This window comes from Podarcis melisellensis (genome assembly GCF_964234715.1).
Source record: "Podarcis melisellensis genome assembly, chromosome: 7".
Lineage (NCBI taxonomy): Eukaryota > Metazoa > Chordata > Lepidosauria > Squamata > Lacertidae > Podarcis > Podarcis melisellensis.
The window spans coordinates 48,554,706-48,574,635 of NC_138539.1; the positions used below are offsets into that span (position 1 = coordinate 48,554,706).

The 19,930-nt window shown below is 41.3% G+C and overlaps 2 long non-coding RNA genes across 2 annotated transcripts in view; both read left to right on the forward strand.

Annotated features, from left to right (window-relative positions):
• LOC309373702 overlaps positions 1 to 19,930 on the forward strand; it is a 151,140-nt gene that overhangs the window by 34,341 nt on the left and 96,869 nt on the right. The gene's annotated exons all lie outside the window — the stretch shown is intronic.
• Positions 12,924 to 18,174, forward strand: LOC309373715. Its single transcript, XR_014170151.1, has 3 exons — positions 12,924 to 12,996; positions 16,719 to 16,907; positions 17,873 to 18,174. It is a non-coding gene; the product is annotated as an uncharacterized lncRNA (long non-coding RNA).

A 19,930-nucleotide genomic window follows, 5' to 3' on the forward strand; every position in this document is an offset into this window, starting at 1 on the left:
CACCTCATGATGGTGGTCTGGTGGGAAGATAGACTAGGGAGTGTAGCCTGCTCCTGAATGGAGCAAGGAACAATGGGGCTAGTTCTAATCTATGCTACTGTAGCTCAGTGTACTTGGTTTGACTTGGAGCAAGGATTTTATTTCCCCACCACACACACTTCCCAAGTGGTGGGCTCTAGAAGAAGTGGGATGTGGCACGTGGGAAAGAGGGACCCTGGGCCACTAGGATCCCATGGGGATCTCTAACTGTATCAGAATTGTGGGAAACACTTGGAAATCCTGTGATGGGGACATAGGAAGCTTCCTCAAATCAGGGCATTGGGAAAACTGATGTGTTTTTTTTTTTACCTTACAGCATCAGAGCTTTCACACAGCAGTGTACTGATCTGGCTGTGATCTAACTCTTCTGTACCATTTAGTCCTGAATTAAATCAGGTTGGTTTGGTTGATTATTCATTTGGATCCTGGTTCTACTTTGAGCTGCTCGGACATGTCTTTCTTGCCCCAAGTAACATGGTTATGCCTTCCCATTCTGGAGCAGCGGGAGGGGGACACACCAAACAATCCTGAATTAAGGGCCTTCCTCAGCTGCTGTGCACATCTGGTGCATTTTGCACCCACCTTCTCAAAAGATTCTAGTTTGCTTCTATACTGTTTGCATTATCACATGGGATTAAATTACTTTTCATCCTTGCCTCCCCTTTGTCACCATGCTGAGAAGAAAAGTAGCTGCTTTCGCTTTCAAAATAGGCATTCTGTTGTGATGGACAAAAATCAGTGGTTTTATTTTTAGTGTGTGTGTGTATAAAACCAACATAGAGTTGGTTAGTCCTGACTCGTATCTTATACACAAGACCAGTAAAAGCAGATGAGTCTTACCCGTGCTTTGGAAAGGGAGTGCTTAGAAGGCTATTGATGGGGATTTGGGGATTTCCTTAAAAAAGGCTCAACAATTTTCGAGGTGTCCTGGTTTTCACTTCTTGAAATATGGCAAGCCTAGACCAGATGGGCCATTGGCCTGACTCAGCTGGCTCCTCTTATATGTTATGTAAGATGCATCTCCTTCAATTCTGTTTTTGCACAACAGTTCTCTTCACTCTGTTTGGCACCTTAGCAAACAAGTTGGATAAGGGAGTGGTCCTGAATAAGCCAGACATACCTGCACCTGTTGTGTAGTCTGCAAAGGCAGCACCCTGTCTTCATTGGTCCTAAAGACCACCTGTCAGCCATGTGGACTTGTGGACCCATTTGCCCTGTGGGCATCAAGTAAGCGCTATTAGTTAATCTAAGAGGCTTTGAGTAAGAGGTGATGAGAGCAGCTCGCATGCTTTTCCAGAATGCCCACAATAATATTCCAGTAATCTATGCCCGGTAATGAATGTGGGTGAAATATTTAGGTACATGCCCTAATTCCTATTTGTTCCTCCCACTTTCATCACCAGACAGAGTCCTCTGTCTTCATTCTGCAGAACCAAATGCTGATGAATAAACTTGTGGGATTCAGAGAAACTTCAAAAATAAAATAAAATAGGGTGTTGTTGTTTTCTACCTGCATGTACAAACATCTATAAAATCCAAATCTTCGTGGTGAACTTTGGTCTTAACTATTCCCTAATTCACCTGCTTTCTTTATGCTCCCTTTTTAGTAATAAATTACAGTTTATGTTCTGAGAGAGATTAGTTTTGCATTCCCAGCTCAGTACACTTTTATTGACTTAAGGCTACATGTTTAAAAGGAACATGTGTTCCTTCTCCTTTGTTTTTGGGTACATATCAGCTCAGATGGAGCATCTGGTTTTCAATGAAGCCCTTCTTCATACACAGTTTTCCAGCTGTGTGGACTAAGGCCCAAGAACGTCAAGTATGTAGCCTAAAACCATACAATGAACCGGTAGTTCATTTTGGGATTAGAATCCTGACCTGCTTGGCTTTGAATAGTTTCTGTCTGCTTAAATATTGGAATCATATTTAGAACGATAGGTTTATGTTTTATTTGTATTATGGCTTATAGCAGGTGGGCATTCCAAGCCAGCTTTTTTGTTTCTTTGTTTTAGGCTTCGTTGAGATTCATACTTGCACAGCCAAACCTCATAGGTCTTCAATAAGCATAGCTAGTTACTTTGAGAGAGTTTCCCTGATGATAAATCAGTTTTACAGATCCTGTTTTTACATTCTGTAATAGATTGCTCTCACTACATTTCCACAGTCCCTGGGGAGACAGAAAGGGTGAGTGGCAGCAGAAAGGGTGAGTGGCAGCAGCAGTTGTGTGATCGTCTCTTTTGGTGGCAGGGAACAACTTTTTTAGTCTTCTCCTAAAACCTGCTCTGTCAGTGCTTAGAAACAAGCATATTAATAGTTGCAGTCACTGACTGATAAATATGGCCATGTGTGCACATTATTACTCTGAGGGCAGGATGCTGAAAGAAAAGACTCCTTATAAAGAATAATTGGGACACCATGAGTAACACTGGAAAGGGCTACCTATGTGGATCATTGTCATCAGACTGAGAGTCCCCATGTGGTCCCACCAGTGGTCCCACACAGTATCACACATGCTATAGAGCCTCTGAGTATGATGGTTTTAAGCTTTATGGTTGAGTTAGAGATTTATTTATTTTTCGTTACTTATAACAGTTGCAGTATTTTAAACCTATCTTCACCTCTATAACAAGGTGGATAACAATTATAACCCCCCCTCCAAAAAAATAGACTGAAGATAGAAAAGTACTGTAAACCTTAAGTTACAGTATAATTTGAAACAGAAGAAAAGGTATGGGCCAGATTCAGCTGACCCAGGGCACCAGCGGAAGTCAGAGCAAGAACTCCCACTAGCACATGGTGACTTCCCCCTCTGCTTCCTTGCATACCCCTCACACCCCAAATCTACTGGAGGGTCTGGAGAACCACCTAGAACAGTATATGGAGGAGGATATGGGAGATGGTTCCATCAGCACAAGTATTTTTGTTTGTTGCTAGGCAGAACAATTGTATTAGCCCAAAGTTGAATTATATGCAGTGGCTCTGCTTCCAAAGGCAGCGTCTAAAAAGACCTGCTGGAAAAACATTCCTGTGGTATTTGGATAAAATGCTTACTGACCTCCTATCTGTCATCCTAAGCACACTTAGGCCCACTTCTCATGAAGCAGCCACCATATAAAGGCCCACTGAGATTGAATCCACAGATCTGTGGGCAGCAACTTGCTGCGTAGACTGTACAGTTGTCATGTGTCCTGCTTTAAGGAAGGCAGACCTCTAATCTAAAACAGAAAATGTGTCATCTTGAAGAGCTGCCTGGTCTAAGTCTGCTTTAAAGACAGAAAGCCAAAACAAAGAAGTACGGTACATCAGCCTTGAAGAAGGGAGAGCATGTCCTAGGCTGGACTTTTCTGTAGGTGCAGGAAGTTAAGGAAGTTGTCTGCTGTGTCCATAACAACTATTCCATTGCAAAAAAAAAATAAAAATTTGGAACTTAACTCCTTTTACTTTTAAATACACCAGTACAAGGTATGATTTTTCAAAAAGGAAGGACTTCTGCAAAACCCAAAATTGCTGTGTGCACCAGTCTTAGGTGCTCGGTAGTCATGATCCCCTTTCCCATGTGGCAATTAAAACCCCAATGGGAGGCATCATGAAGTAACACTCCCCACGGGGCTCTTTCAGATCAGGAAGCACAGGCAGCTGGTTAGGCTGCAGAGTGTTGAACAAAGATTTAATGGGAAAAAATACATTTGTTATTCATGGCTGCCACACAACAATAAAATAAGCCACATCCAACAAAACTATGAAGAAATGCTTAAGTGTTCTGTAAATGAGACAGAAAAAATGGAAGCCTCTTTTTGCAGGTGAATAAATTGGAGGACAGATTTCAGCACAGCACTAGCTGAAACAGTTAACCCCTGTTGTTTTGTTCAACCTGGTCTACGTTCAGTCTGCTCATCTAGGGTTAAATCCCAGATATACATGTTTTTCTTTTTCCAGATCTGGTGTAACCAACTATGTATTCAGGAGCTTCACTATCTGTATTTTGCCCAGAAAGTGCTTGCTAGGAAAGTTGCTTTAATATATTTAGCGCCTGACTGCCTCTGATTCACACTTGAACAACTTAAGCTGCACCAGTCTTTTATTATTTTCTCACCTGAACGTTCTTTAAAAACAAAATTTGTTTTCATATTGGGCACTGGGCAATGCTAAACTTGTAGAAATGTAGGCCTGTTGATTCAGGCAAATGAGCTATATCCATTTGTGTTTTAAGGCTCAGCCTTCCTAGACCAAATTGCACTCCGAACAAGGTGCTCTTTGGCAGCACCCTCCATTTGTTCCACTTTTAAATACCCTATTTTTCCTTGCGTTTGTAGCCCATTTCATGACATGTGCATGATTTACCCCTGTAATGTAAGATGATACATTTGCATGCTATGACCTGTAAATCTGCATTTATTAATGGCATGTGAACTGTTTGTGCTATTTGTTTCAGCTGTGAAGTGGTTAGTTGAATATATAGCCCTCCATGAGCCTGGTGCCCCACAGGCCTGATACGCCAGACACTTGCCTGCTCCTAAATACAGTCCTGGGTTGTGCTAAGCCTAAGCAAAATAGTATTCAAAGTCATCATGCAACCATAATAGAAACAGACCCCCCCCAAAAACCCCCCAGCACAAATGGCTATTTTTAAAATCATTTTCTTTGTTCTAGTTTTCTAGGTTCCTTGTTTTCTTACCAGATTCAGACTATGTCTATATGTGCCAGAACAGTAGAGAGGTTATAAGCTGCTGCTGCTCTTCTTATGACAAGTCTTATGGCCCTCTTCCTTTACTGTCACTCTGGTATTTATTTGAGAGTTGCTTCTTCAGGGCTGTGCTGGAAGTGTACACAACTGTAATGGTTCTAGGGGGTTGCTCGTGCGTAAGTTGCCGCCACTCCTGGCTAGGTTGCCTGGTTGAACCCTTTCTCTCTGGACAGCCTTGCACTCGTGGCTGTCTCAGTCGCTGGCAGAATCCGTCAGTGGGCGTTTCTTGAACTTCTTCCAGCAAAGAAGTTCTTTGACTCCAAGTCTCCTCCTACTCTCCCTGCGCGGAAGTCTTCTGCGCAGGAAGGGTGTGGGCAGCGGAGTACCCATGCTCTCCCCACTGGTCTCCGGTGAAGAGCCTTGGAGCCTTCTCTCCGATTCCCCCATCTGCCCCCCTTCACCCCTGGTGTTACGCTGATTTCCTTCCCCAGCAGATGGGCTGCCTCTCTCCCTGCTGGGACCCTCTCCGGCATCGCTCTGGAGCCTTCCCTCCGCCTCTGGCTCCGATGGCAGTTCCCTGACAGCAACATTTTAAAAAATGGTTAAAAATAACAGCAAAGCAATCACCTTACCCTGCCAGAAGGGTATCCCCATCCATGCCTTAGGGATGGGTGTGGGTATACCTCTTTAAGAGGCTTGTTATGTTTTGGAGATAAACCCTCTCAGAGTTTTATGTAGGAGGGTGGAACCAGAGGCACCCTGCAGATGTGTGTATGGAAGCTAGCACAGAAGAGGGTACATCACAGTGGGGGCTGGATATTGCACTGCTGGTACTAGATAGGGACTTGCAGGAATATTGTGGGGGGAGGGCATCATGTGATAGGGATGTAATTTCTATCATGTGGGAAAGCCCTGATAATAACCTAAACATTACATACATGGGATGAGCATCTGATAAGTAGCCAGGTTTCTTTCATAGTACTGGTAATAATTTGGGCTGAGGGCCTGGTTTCTCTTATTGTGTCATGTGAATTAGTTAATTTAATTAACTAAATTGAAAATGAAAGGGTAATCTGATACAGAAAACTTAGTCAAAGAGAAACTTGGGGAGGCCTACTATGACTTTGGTATTTTCTTGTAAAGCAAAGTATGGAAAACTTAGAAAACAACCTTTTGATTTCCTTCCTTTTAGAAACAAAAAAAAATCATTTGCATTGGGGGGGGGGAAAGTGTGTAAGACAAAGGATTTTGATTCTTTTTGATCAGAGCTTGAAGAAATAGCAGTGTTCCTTTCCGCTTCTGAAGGAGTTTAAGTATATTGGTAATTTTTTTATTTAAAATATGCAATTATTTGTATAAATGGTAACATTTTGCATTCAGTAAAAACCTGTGGGTTTTCAGACATATGTATCTACTTAGGCCAAGATGACACAAAGTATTGTTCTAGGATGAAAAAAAATAAAAAGGCATCCTTTAGATCTTTTGTCCTTTTATTTCTGAGACTAAATCCCATGGCAGCCATCAAAGCCCAATGTGCTCTTGCAATAACATTTTTACCAACCAGAACTATGTAACACATTCAACTTCAAAATGGTCACTCAGTGTGTGTTGACTCTTCTCCCTACCTCACCACAAGAGCGACAATGTGGATGACAGTAACACACACAGCATACAGGAAGGGATGGGTGAGAATTTGTGTTAGAGGATGCTCAGTCATTGTGGGAAGGAGTGTTTTAACCTCCCCCAAGTCTGAGAGCAAGTTTGTTTACTGGGGGTGGATGGTGAGATAAACATAGAAACCTGGGGCAATTTTAAAAAGAAAGAGAAATCTATGCTTCTTTATGACAGAGAAGATTTTTGCAAGTTGGTGCAATCTCTCTACTGTCCCAGTTTCAAGTTCTATCTGAATCACAAAAGCTGCTTGATGTGCTGGACCAATACTTGGAAGCACAAGGGGCTGATAGTGGGCAAATAATTTGAAATGGAATCCTAAAAGAGCAGAGGTGTTAAGGTGTTACATGTTTCAAGTTATCAAGTATGGGAGTTGGGGAAACAGCCTGTTCTGGACAGGGTTGTATTCCTCTTAAAGGAGCAGGTCTATAGCCTGGGAATACTATTGGATCCAACATTGTCACTGGTAGCTTTGGAGGCCAAGAGTGCCTATTTCCACCTATGGCTCACTTGTCAGCTACAGCTCTTTCTGGATAGAAATCATTACAGGTGTTGAGAAACTGGGGAAAGAGATTTTCTCCCTTGCCCCCGGGCTCATAAAGCTAAAATTTGGGAGTAGAACATGGGAATTAGAACTTGGCAGCAGACCAACAAAAATAAGTACTGTACTTTTCGGTGTATAAGACTAGGTTTCCCCCCTTAAAAATAATGTCAAAAATTAGGGGGTGTCTTATACTCTGGGCCATCCCCCCCCCCATTTTCTTAAATCTGAATCCCTCAAATAGTTCCAACATATTTGGTTAGGTGGTAAGGCTGCAACACATCACTTTTCAGTCTAAAAAGGACACAGTTGGTTACTGATATTTCACCTGGTTCCTGAACAAAACTGCATTCTATGATGGTATGAAAAATTCTCATAGGAGTTTTGACACTTGCAGAGTTTAGCTGTGAGCCAACCAATAATAACATATTCAACATTTCAACTTCAGTCTTTTTTCTGGATGGAAATGTTAGGTATAGCATGAAAGTTTGCATCAGAATATTTCTTTCTTTGCACTCATTCTCAGCTTTACTGTTGCCCCTTGCTATCAGTACCAAAAACAACAGCTGAGATGAGACAAGTTGCAACACAGAGGCAGTAAAAGGTAAAGGTACTCCTGCCCATACGGGCCAGTTGTGTCCGACTCTAGGGTTGCGCGCCCATCTCGCGTAAGAGACCGGGAGCCAGCGCTGTCCAAAGACACTTCCGGGTCACGTGGCCAGCGTGACAAACTGCATCTGGTGAGCCAGCGCAGACACGGAAACACCGTTTACCTTCCCGCCGGAGAGAAGACCCTATTTATCTACTTGCACCCGGGGGTGCTTTCGAACTGCTAGGTTGGCAGGCGCTGGGACCGAACAACGGGAACGCACCCCACCACGGGGATTCGAACCGCCGACCTGACAATCGGCAAGTCCTAGGCGCTGAGGTTTTACCCACAGTGCCACCCACGTCCCTACAACACAGAGGCAGAAGGGTAGCTAATTTGAAATGAATGGCACTTAGTAATGAAGGATGTTTCTCAAAGGCACTAAAGTGAGCTAACTCAGTCTTGATACAACTATAGATCCTTAACTCTGCTGAAGAATTATATTATATCTGGTACGCAGGCTGAGACCCTACCTGTCCGTGGACTGTCTCGCCAGAGTGGTGCATGCTCTAGTTATCTCCTGCATGGACTACTGCAATGCACTCTATGTGCAGCCTTTGAAGGTAATCTGGAAACTACAATTAATCCAGAATGTGGCAGCCAGACTGGTGACTGGGAGCGGCTGCTGAGACCACATAACACTGGTCTTGAAAGACCTACGTTGGCTCCCAGTACGTTTCTGAGCACAATTCAAAGTGTTGATGCTGAACTTTAAAGCCCTAAATGGCCTCGCTCCATTATACCTGAAGGAGTGTCTCCACCCCCATTGTTCTGCCCGGACACTGAGATCTAGCCGGTTCCCTCACTGCGAGAAGCCAAGTTACAGGGAACCAGGCAGAGGGCTATCTGACGTTTGGAAGACATCTGAAGGCAGCCCTGTTTAGGGATGTTTTTAATGACTGATATTTTAATTTATTTTTAATCTTTGTTGGAAGCTGCTCAGATTGGCTGGGGAAACCCAGCCAGATGGGTGGGGTATAAATAAGAAATTTATTCTTATTATTTATTACCACACATCGTAAATCTTACCATCTCTATATTTATTAACTAAGATTTGTAACTCAAAATGGGTAACAGTCCTTGCCACAAGAATATGAGAGATCTTAATTCCCATGGAGAAATGACTTGACATCATGGGAGGCACCTGCTCCCCCATCAAGTAAAACAATAGAAATACTTAATTAACTGACCAATCTCATCGGTTCTTCCCTCCACCTAACAAAAGTCCTGCCCCCCAACAAAAATCCTGGCTATGAGCATGTTTGACATTATCAAAAGCCACCAATATGTCCTTGGTTGAGCTGGGATTCATATTAATAATTAATAATTAATGTCCCACCCATCTGGCACTTTTCCAGCAGTTGATGGATTTTTGGCTCTATTGCACTGAATCTGAAACTATATTTGGGATTTGTATTGATGGTAAAACTTTACTAATCATTTCGTTTTCTCCAACTATTTGACATGAAATATGCAAGATGGCGGGGACACGGGTGGCGCTGTGGGTTAAACCACAGAGCCTAGGACTTGTCAATCAGAAGGTCGGCAGTTCGAATCCCCGCGAAGGGGTGAGCTCCCGTTGCTCGGTCCCTGCTCCTGCCAACCTAGCAGTTCGAAAGCACGTCAAAGTGCAAGTAGATAAATAGGTACTGCTCTGGTGGGAAGGTAAACGGCATTTCCGTGCACTGCTCTGGTTCTCCAGAAGCAGCTTAGTCATGCTGGCCACATGACCCGGAAGCTGTAAACCAGCTCCCTCGGCCAATAAAGCGAGATGAGTGCTGCAACCCCAGAGTGGTTCATGACTAGACCTAATGGTCAGGGGTCCCTTTACCTTTATGCAAGATGGCTATACAACCATTAATGTTTTTACCTTCAGATTATGGATTATTGTGTTGATCTTATGAGTTCACCTATGATTATGGATTTCCAAAAGCTACGGTCATAGCATGCCTAAAGTTTAACATGACATTATCTATAACAAAACAAAGAAGACTTTTGAAGTTAAGGATAGTATTAAAAGGCTACAGTGGCTAGGAATTGTTACCACTGGAGCCTTACAAAAAAATGTGAAACATAAAGTGGAAGAGAAATGGTATAAAACTACAGACAAAATACATTCTTAGTTTAATACTGTGAATGAAACTGCATTCCATTCTAGTATGGGGAAAAATGCAATACATCATTCCCAGGTCTGAGATCAACAAATTGAGTGGAATCCAAAAGATCATTACAAACACATTTAAAAAGCCCTCTCATTTCCAGGATTCAGCTAAAATAACTACTTTTGATTATTTCACTTGCACTAACATGTCACAAGTAACTGATTATGGCAGTTAAGACATACGAAGGAATGCCTTGAATTGAGTCATTTAATAACGATAGTTTTCTCTCTGTGAAATAAATTTCCATTTCCCCCCACAGTGCTTTCATACTTGATGCACTCGTCTCACATACCACGATGTTGCGTAAATACTGAATGTGAGCTAGTTTTCTTCTTCTTCTTCTTCTTCTTCTTCTTCTTCTTCTTCTTCTTCTTCTTCTTCTTCTTCTTCCAGAAATAGAATGTGAAAATACTTAGGACCTGATAAGTATAGGGTACAATACAGTACGTGTAAGCCCTGGTCACACATTGCATGGGCAGCAGAGCCTCATTGCTGGCTCTGCCACTGACATCACGTGCACATTTATAGTTATGCAGAGCTGCTGATGGCTGAAGGACCTTAAAGAAGATTGGGCTCTGGTAGATGGCTAGCTGCTCTAGTGCAGCAGGATGACACATATGTCATAGAAGCATTTTGTGATTGTGATAATGTGGATTGAATAAATGTAGGTTGAGCACAACTTGCCTTCATACCCATATTTGGTTTTTCCTCACACCCACATTTGTCAGGCCACCACAAAGCTACTGTACAGAAAGTGAGTGGTGATTAATGTGGTAAATGTGAGCTGGATTGCGTTGATCGGCCATTAATGAAATGCAAAGCCACTGAATTTAGCTGGTGTAAATTTTTTGCAGGTGGCCCTTCACCTGGTTCTTTCAACTTTGGAGAAGCAGGGCTCCTGTCTTTAAAACAACTGACTAAACCATTCACTCAGATCCCAAAATAATAAGACACTCCATTCTCCTGTTTGGCTCTAATATAGTTTGCTCAACTAAACATGCCATTGCTTCTGTGGTTAGGGATATATTATAGAAGTAAATTTCATAAGTGAAAGGTTTGTGCATGTGAAAAAGAGTGGCTTCAGGCCAAACTGGTTAATCAGTGCAACGGGAGGTTAAGAGGTAATGACAACAGCAGCACTGAAGACAGGAGAGGTACTGTGCTGCCATGGCTTTAGGTAAGCGTCAATAAATATGATGACAAGATTTTAAAAACAATAATGCAGAGGCAGAAAATCAGGGTCCAAGAGTACCAGAAGACTAAGGAAATGATTTGTGGTTGTGGTTACTACATGTAGGGAAGTTGCCAAAATAAGCAAAAAATACGCTTTTGGTAAAATGTTTTAAGGTAATCCTGCTAAATGTTTCATACAATGGTATGATCAAACGCTGAACACTGCCACACAATCATAAGTGTTGAAACACCTATTCTTGAAACTGGCTTTCCCTAGTGATGCCCATTCTGCACTTTGACTATGCTTTGTGAAAAATAAAGGCACTTTCTGGAAAATCTGTCAGTTTCTAAACTTAGAATCAGATTAAGAAAGGGGAAAACTGATTTACAATGATGGAAGCTTTTGTGGACATCTTTCTAGTTCACCAGAACTAGGATCAATGAAGTGAGGCGTATATTTATAAACACAAACTTGCACACCTGGGAAACCTGAAGATCTATAACAGGCATAGGCAACCTCTGCCCTCCAGATGTTTTGGGAATACAATTCCCATCATCCCTGACTACTGGTCCTGTTAGCCAGGGATCATGGGAGTTGTAGTCCCAAAACATCTGGAGGGCCAAGGTTGCCTATGCCTGATCTATAATGCTTACTATAATGTCATCCTTTAGCATATTCAACATAAAGTATTTGAATGGGCTCTATGCCAGTGTTACATGCTGAATGTTCAAGGGATGCAGAAGGTATAGTCACTCCCTCCCATTTTTGAATTCAGTTTACACAGAAGTAATATATACAGTTCTTTGTGGGATTAACAATGTACCGGTATTTACGAAAAGTCATACTGATATCATGTATGACTAGTGCTTGTAATGTACTGATAGATTCGCCAGGTACATAGGCATTATAGTTAGTAAAACATAGTACAAAGAGAAATTTGGGAGGTATGTGTGATCAGCAGCAGAGATAGATATCTTTGGAGTTTCTTCATACTTCCCACACATATAGTTCTAAACTTAACCTAACCTGGACTCAGACATTTTTTTAAAAAAAACTTTAACAAAATTAATTGCAAGATGGTAATATTAATACACCCTCACATAGTTCCCTTCAAGTTCAGGACATTATTTAGCCACATCTTTCCCTTTCATTGGACGTAACCAGCAACACCATCTCTGCCTCCTCTGCTTCAAATTCTTTTCGCCACATTAGGGCTATCAGCCAACTTCTCTTCTAAGCTTCTCTTGTATGAAGCTCTATCCAGATGCATCCGGGGAGAGAGAGGGAGAGAGAGAGAGAATCAAAGCAGACAGTGCAGTGATTGAGCCTTTTCACAGTTAGCTGTGAAGTGGTACTCTGTTCACAAGAAAATCCTGCAATTCTCTCTCTACATCCGGCTTCTTTGATGAATCCAGCCAAGAATGTCCAGAGAAACCTCCTGTGGCTGTCTCTACCATTTAGTATAGTAAAAAGTACAGATATACAAGTGCCAGGCAGTGGTGGGCAAAAGAAATACTGTATAGACAAACATCTAGTTGGCAATTTATGTAGTCTGGAGAAGAATTTATTTTTTGCTGTGGTAGACCTAAGTTTGAGCCACTGCCTCTCTTCACCCCTTTTTATTTTATTTTATTTTATTTTATTGCCTGACACTTTTTAATGATTGAGAGGAAACTTTAATATCTTACTCAGTATGTATCTAGAACAAGCATGTAATGTGCTGATGACTTACTTTGTGATTATATCTATTTACAATAAAAGCCTGGATCCAAAGAAATGCAAGATTCAGGGAGCAAGTGTGTGTGGGGGGGGGGCTTTAATTTGCCTTAAATGCTCTCCCAGTCTTGCTTCACAAATCGCTTATGAAACACACGCACTGTGTGTGTGTGTGTGTGTGTGTGTGTGTGTGAGAGAGAGAGAGAGAGAGAGAGAGAGAGACCAAGATCCAGAGACAAAGACAGTGACTGAGAAAGAGAGTTAAAATGCAGTTTGTGATGCAGAGTTGGGTATGCAGAGTTGGGTATGCTGTCTGGGGGAGAACAAAGACAAAAGCCCGACCTGCTCCAGAGTACTGTATGGATTTTGCAAATTTTCAATTCAATTGTAAATGAATGTTTCTGGGAGAACTCTATGTTCAGGAGAATCAAATGGTATAGTCCTCTTGGGATTTAGAATACAGGTGAGAGATTCCAAGATCAAAAGCTCCCTTATAACAAACATTTTGCATTAGTGTATGTGTGGTGGGGGGCAGTCTGGAATTGTGAGACTGGTGTACTATGCCATGTAGTTCTTTTAAACAAAGTTTGGCTCTATGTTTGACTCCATGTTTTGTTTGAATCGGTCTAGGTAAGAGGTTTAGTTAGGTTTTGGTGCTCAAGCTTTTTGCCACTGCAAGCCAGGATATAAAAAAGGGGATTTCAGGACTTTGAAAGGCTGGTCGTGTAGGACTTTATCAAATTTACATGGTCCTGTTGATCTATTCCCTTAGACTCACTTTTGATAAAGATAACAAACATATTTGATGTTCTTCCAGCATGTACTTAGACTTACCAAGTGAATTTTCATCTGTAAATTAGTAACAATGCAGCAAACACTGGGATATGTTTGGATCTAGTTTGGACTAGAAGTTAAATATTCAAGTGCTTCTTTGTATATCATCTAGGGTAGCTGGAAAACTATGCATGTACTAAGCTGAATCTCAAACTGTGTGTGAAAATAAATGTTTTATAAGATCACCAGTAATGGAAAAGAGACGAGTTGCTGTTGCCTAAGCTCAGGCTTCCTCAACCTTGGCCCTCCAGATTTTTTTCAGACTACAGTTCCCATCATTCCTGACCACTGGTCCTGCTAGCTAGGGATCATGGGAGTTGTAGGCCAAAAACATCTGGAGGACCGAGGTTGAGGAAGCCTGCCTAAGCTCATACTTTTTGAGATTCTCTTTAATAAGAATTTAATGAGAATAGGCAGTCTTCCTATACAAGACAAGGCCTATTTCAATGAGCAGAACCTTTTGCATAGCTCTCCTTCATTCAGTAAGGCTACTTCCAGGGGATAGTGCCCATGTTAATTAAGTAATACCTGAAGTGTTATTTTCCAGAAAAGCAGAAAAAAGCTTAAATATTTTATCATAAAGTCATTTGATATTTGTTTGCAGCCATTGTTTCCTTTGTGATTTTTAAAAACGCTCATTCAACTTTTCAGAATCCCTCCAATTTCCTAGAGAAAGGCTGAGGACCTGTGGTCTTCTATATGTTGTTGGATTCCAACTTTCAGCAGACTGATGTGATCTGAAGAGCCACAGCTTCCTCACTCCTGTCATAGAGCCAGGGTGGGATTATATCTGATACTAAAAGGAACACAAATTAATGAGGAAGGTACCATACACAGATGCTCTCTCTCTCTCTCTCTCTCTCTCTCTCTCTCTCTCTCACACACACACACACACACACAGACTGAATAATACAAAGGGGAAAGTTATTAATTAATTAATTAATTAATTAACCTCTACTGTCTTTAATGTTTTGTGTGGAAAGAGATTTGGAGTAAATAGCCCTATGATCTCCCATCAGCGACACTTGTGTTCCTATTATTCTATTTGTCAGCACTGAAACATCTGTAGTCAAAATGTAAAAGATAATGGTCTACGGGGGTACACTGGTACCCATGCAGACCTTAGGGGAAGGGGGCAATTACCCATTAGAAATATTTGCTGCTTCACACAACACAGACTTCAGGCAAACAGGTGGCCTGGGAAGCCAGAAATGAAAGCTTTAGTGTTTCTCATGTCACGCTGAGTTCCCATCAGCCTTGCTATCTTTGCAGGTCAGAACAACCCTTAAAGTCCTATCTAGTGATGCCCACAAGAGGAGTACAAAATATCATTAATAAGGATCATATTGAAGGATCATCTTGCATGAGTCAATCCAGAACAAGCAACATAATGCTTTTCTCTTGGGAATCTATTATTCTAAACTCCTGTAGAGTTTGATTTGTTAAGGGTGTTCAGTCGACTCACTAATCTTTTTTAAGGAGTCTCCTCCTTCATATTAGCAATAATTTAAAACAATAAGAAGCAATAGGTTACTCAATTTTCATAAAATTTCCCCCCTTTTAATCTCCCATTCATTAAAAACTTTAACAAAATATTTTAGACTGGGAATAAAAAGAGTTGTAATGTTGACACTGCATAGTATTATTAACATCACATGGTAGAGAAAGGGTGGGGGAACAACAGTTCTGGGGTTGAATGTGTCCCTCCAGTGTTCTTCCTGGTTCCCAGGACTCTTCCCAGGCTAAACCTCTCACTAGCCCTGCTCTGCACTCTCTGCAAGTAGTTTTGCATGGCCTTGAAATGTTATATTGCCTCTTGCTTGTCTGGATAGAGGGTTGTGTGTATGTGTGGGTGTATGTATCTCTGATTCTTGCATAGCTGGGATGAAATGTGAATGTAATTGAAGAGCCAACATGAGCGTGAAGCTATGTACAAACTCCTATTTACTCTGCATCCAGTGCCTAAACTGCACCCAGTTCCCAAACTGCTGTTTTGGGACCTGGTGTGCACACATTAGCCGCAATCCATATCTATCCTGGAATTTCTTCTGAAATACTGATTTAGTTTCAGTCTGAATTGAGAAAAAGAACAACCTGGCTGGTAATGTGGACACAGTCCAAGAGAGCAGCAATATGTCATTTAGTGGGTTTGGGATAGTTTGAGTAGGATCTAATGACAATATAGAAACACTTGAAAGCTTTTCTAAAACTCCCAAGTCAATGCAGGATTTGCAGGGTCTGTTTATAGGAAACAACAGTAGTGACCCAACTGACGATTGAGAAGATGAAAGGAAGCCTTTTGGATTAAACAAGATTTATGAAATAAAAGGATTAGAGCTTCACAAAAGGCAGAATTAGGGGTTTATTTAACCATTGCAGCATGACGTGATGGGATGGGGTACAACAGAATAGAGATAAAAGGGTGAAAATAAAAAGATGAGGGAGGGAGGCAATAGAGAGGCAAAGAATCCTTACAATGTCTCCAAAACCACCTCACAAGCTACAAATCTTCTTATAATTGAAAACAGCACAATGAAACAAAACAGGTTTCATTAGCAATTCTGGCTTCTTAGCAAAGAGTGCTTGAAAGGCAAGGCATTTTCTGTAATGAGATTTAGCCTAAGATCACCCCTAAAGAAAGGGGAAAATCTGTTTTGTGGTTTGATGACCAGAACTCTGCTGCACCTTGAAAATATTCTATACGGGAGCTGCTTGTCACCTAATCAATAGCCACTAGAAAACTGGCCTAGGTTTAACCAAGATAGCACACAAACTTGCAGCAAATAAGCTTACCTGAAAAGCTAATGGACATGTGAAAGGACATAAAAGGCAAACAGTACAATTTTGATACACATTGGTATGATTTCATCATGTACACCCATAGATTAGGTCATCTACTAAGATCATCACTGTCACACACAGATTTATGGAGGCAAATCATGATGAATGATCAGTACACAGGTTGCCCATAGTTTGTTTCTCTGGAAAGAACTAGTAGCAAGCAGGATGAGAAGAAACTATGGAATGCATTTGAAAAAGGCACACAGTGGGGGCGGGAGGAGAACACACATGCTGGTTACAATCCAACAACACAGAATTAAGTATGCCTAATTCTGTGTTGGATTCAATCCCTGTTTCTGGAGTGAGCAATGCACATGAATGCATACACTCAAACAGGTAATGGGAACATCACATCTGGAATCCTTCAGGATGATTCACTCACTTTCCCCCTCCTGACTCTGCAGGGAATTGGCACCCCCTGTGATGAAATCCAAACACTGGCTGAAGTTATATGGCCAAACACACAGAAAAGCAGATGGAAAGATTTCAGTTCTGTACATACATCTGTAAAATGGTCAGTCTCAAGTGCTTCTGCCAAGATGACAAAGGTCCAAAGGAATTTTTGAGAGTGATCCAGAAGATGTCACACTTGTGTATGTATATTTTCCTTGACATAATCATAGTAAATACACACCTGAATTTTACTTAGCCAACCATGAGGAAGAAAATAAACAAGAGATGAGCCTAAATATATAGAACTTACATAAAAGCTAGTACAGTACCATGGACGTTTGTAATGAGAAATGAATTTAAAAATAACACATTTTGTGCGGAAATGCTTGAATAACGTTTTTTCCAGGCTCAGTGCTTAATGTGCCATTCTAAAACAAAGATGGATGATGTCAGGGACTGGCAGGATGCTGACAAGTGTGCACTGGAGTAAGGGAGGATGGAGTATGACTGGGAGGGGGTGTCTCATTGATTTGTGGGAAACTGCACTGGCCAGGAGGCAAGAGACAGAGGCAGGGGAAGCTTCAGAGCTGGAGGTGGAACACAAGATGGGTCAGAAGAAGAGGACAAAGAAGCAGGTCAGACAAGTGAAGAGCCAGGATTGAAAAGGGATGAGCAGAGGAAGTTGCCATGCCAGTGCAGTCTTTGGGTGCATGCCTGCAGACCACTGGGGGGATGAAGGTACATAAACTGGTGGAAGGGTGGTTGTCCCCTGTTGCTACAGCTGCTCGATAGAGTGCAGACCTGGGAATAGCTGCCTAGATGCTATATTGGTGTGGGTAGAGTTGTTATCTTTGACAATAAAGAGTTAACTATCTGCCGTGTGCATTCCTTTGGCTGGGAAGCACCATTGACAGGTAACATGTAGTCCTCCAGGTGTTGGATTCCAATTCTCATCAGTCCTAGCATGGCCAAAGATGAGGGAAGATGGGAGGTGTAGTCCAACAACATCTGAAGGAAACAACAGATTCCCCAGTCATGCCCTACCCTAGGAAAACCTCCATTTGTGTGTATGGATAACATGTCACAAAACCTTCCTCTACTACTGAAAAAAAATAAGGTCACTTTCATCTTACACAAGTCTTCATGTGCACATCACTTGTTTCAGCTCACACACGCTTTGGAACTGCTGAATCAGCATGAATTTCTGTCATTTTGAAAGGAATGTAAGAAGTCTGGAACAAGACGTGATGAGGATTGTATGGCTGATGTCAAAGGCAGCTCCTCCATCTCTGTTCCCCTTCCACCTCTCTGTCATGAACTGTCTGATAAACTGTGATCATGTGATATATCAGAAGTGAAATTGGGAGGTGCAATCACAGCAGAAATTGCAGGTACTGCAAGGTAAAGACGAAAACAAGCCATGAGAGTGCTACATCGGCCGCTCTGAGCCCAGCTTTGGTTAGGGAGGGTGGGATATAAATAAAAATTTATTTATTTATTATTATTGCTGTTATTACATTTGGTGCCAGGCCAGTGGCTCTTGTAAATCTAATTCCAGCCTAAGAATTCTTAGAGATATGTGTTCTGTAGTGATTTTATGGTTCATATTGTCATTTTATTGATTGTAACCTGTCCTGAGAACATTTGATATAGGGTGGGTTAGAAATATAATGATAACAATTAAAACCAATGCAATTTGTCAGGGTTTGTCTTGTCAGTATAACCTTAAAATATATCTAGCAGTGTTTTTTTCTATCTGCTTAATTGGGAAGAGTTTCTACACAATTACAGTTCTCTGAAACTTTTTTAAGTGGAAACAACAACAACTCTTTGCTCTTTAACCCATGGCTGAGTTGACTATGGTGACCCCCTACAAGAGGTTCTGTTTTGGTTGTGATTTATTGAAACTTCTTCAGCAGTGGTATATGAATCAACAAAGTGACGCTGTCAATAGCTTTCAGCTAAAGTGAAAGTATGCATTGAATTTAATGCATGGCAATGATTACATAGGTGTTCAGAATTAATGAACTGCCTATAATAAAACCGATCTTGCATCTCTGTAACACAGACTCTTTTAAGAGTAAACCTATTGCCTTTGTTAGAAAGTTGACTGGAATTGCTTTTTAAATTAAGAAAGAAAGAAAAAGGAAGCACACACTGAATGACAATTTAACTAGGAAATCATTCAGCACTTTAAATTTCTTTACATAGAAATCATCTACCGTTCTGCAGCATAAGGGGCTAGAAGGTAAATCTACCTAAAGCAGACATGGCCAAACTCAGCCCTCCAGATGTTTTGGAACTACAGTTCCCATCATCCCTGACGGCTAGGGATGATGGGAGTTGTAGTCCCCAAAACATCTGGAGGGCTGAGTTTGGCCATGCCTGACCTAAAGGAACAGAAATTGAATAAAAACCACTTTCTTGATATAAATGATAGTGGTTCTTCAGAAAATAAGTAGTGAAAAAAGATGACCAGAAGAAAAACATCTTTAAAAACTCTTTCAAAATGCATGGTATACAATCCCTATCCCAGCTCATACACTTATGTTTGCAATTTGAACTATATTCATATGCATCAGTATATCATACAAATTTATTTTCTGAACTCTTGCTTGAAAATAAAATCCCATTGAAGTCAGTGGGATTTACTTCTCAACTGACAATATGCAGATACAGTGGTACCTCAGTTTTCGAACGTAATCCATTCCGGTAGCCTGTTCGGCTTCTGAAACATTTGAAAACCAAGGTGCAAAGGGCCGTCTGCAATTTCCATTGAGAAAATTGAAAAACATGAAGCTGTTCGACTTCTGAGGCATGTTTGAAGATGGAAGAAATTACTTCCGGGTCTTTGGCATTCAAAAACCGAAATGTTCGGCTTCCGAGATGCTCGAAAATCGAGGTACTACTGTAATTGGGACTGATTTTTAGTCTCACCCCTGAGCTCATCACAATACTTTCTCCTTTTGTAATTATGATCAGATAAATAGTTTTCAACTTTTTAAAATCTTTATTGGTATTTATCAGAAACCAGAGATCTGATTTTCATGCACTGTAGAATCAAGCCTACTCACGGCCTTCAAAGAGTTAGCTCGTTGCCAGATGTTTTGCAAAATGCCTGCAGATGCCTTGATATGGAATCACGAATGCTTTGCTCTTGAAAAGATTCTCACGCACCAGGGTTTTCTGTCAACAAATTGGTGGCCTAAACATGCAAAAACTT